Source organism: Cynoglossus semilaevis, chromosome 15 (assembly GCF_000523025.1).
Source record: "Cynoglossus semilaevis isolate Cse_v1.0 chromosome 15, Cse_v1.0, whole genome shotgun sequence".
NCBI classification, from domain to species: Eukaryota; Metazoa; Chordata; class Actinopteri; order Pleuronectiformes; family Cynoglossidae; genus Cynoglossus; species Cynoglossus semilaevis.
In genome coordinates this window covers 19,675,642-19,676,752 of record NC_024321.1, presented here as the reverse complement: position 1 = coordinate 19,676,752, position 1,111 = coordinate 19,675,642, and the positions used below count along the sequence as shown (strand labels likewise).

The 1,111-nt window shown below is 48.2% G+C and overlaps 1 protein-coding gene across 1 annotated transcript in view; it reads right to left on the bottom strand.

Moving 5' to 3' along the window:
• The window catches only part of LOC103391483 (X-linked interleukin-1 receptor accessory protein-like 2), a 27,071-nt gene that overhangs the window by 22,524 nt on the left and 3,436 nt on the right, over positions 1–1,111 (bottom strand). The window lies entirely within an intron of this gene.

The window sequence follows — 1,111 nt, the reverse complement described above, 5'->3', positions numbered from 1 at the left end:
AGAGGGAGCACGACGGTGGGGGGGGGGGGGGGGGCACAAACACACTCTCACTAAATATGTCACAGTTTTATGTGTGTATTTCATTTATATATCTACTGGGGGACATCGCCCCCCCCTGTCCCCCCCCCGGTGGGACACAATCTGTCGACGTTTTAGGAGAGATTTTTACTTTGACACCAACAAAATTACAAACCTGAGTTTTTACACTTAAATCTGTGTGTGTGTGTGTGTGTGTGTGTCAGTTCACCCTCAGCCTAAACTGAGGTTTCTACACCTGCAGAGAAAATTGATTTTTTTCTCCCTCACCTCCTCCACCCCCCCCCCAGCCTGTGTCTGATTTGAACAGCTCTCCCGCTCTCTCTCTCCACCAGTGAATGTCTCTCTCTCTCTCTCCACCAGTGAATGTCTCTCTCTCTCTCCATCTTTCTCTTCAGTTGTTTTTGTTATGACAACATCTTGAAGCCGTGTGGCCAAGTGGAGTACTGCAGCTCCAGGCCTGGTTCTGAGGTTTGAAGAACAAACATTCTCTAAACCCTGGTCAAGAACGGCCTGTGGCTCAGTGGGTGAAGGACCAGGTGTGTGATCAGGGTCAGGGGGGGGGGGTTACAGCTCTTTAAAACTTATACAGAGTATTATGGAGTATTACTCTGTTACCACGACTACTAGTGTACAACTGAACTGAACTGTGATCCAGGAGTGTGTGTGTGTGTGTGTGTTCTGTATCAGAGCTAAATGTTGAGGAAACAACAACAATCCTTCATTTGAACAGAATAATCTGACACTGAGGATTTCTCTGTACTGAGACGGTGTGTGTGTGTGTGTGTGTGTGTGTGTGTGTGTGTGTGATCCTGAGACAATAACAGACATCGAGCCCTAATTAGGTTGTCATGCTGAGAGCGTGAAGGAAAGAGGAAGAGATAGAAACTGGGAGAGAGAGAGAGAGAGAGAGACCTTATTAAGGGAGAATAGGTGTCAAGCTCTGGCAGGAGGAGGTGGGAGGAGAGCAGAAAAGGGGAAGAATGAGGGGGAGGATGGTGAAGTAGGGACAAGGAAGAAAAAGAGAGAGTGGAAGACAGGGAGGGAGGGGGAGAGAGAGAGAGAGAGAGAGAGA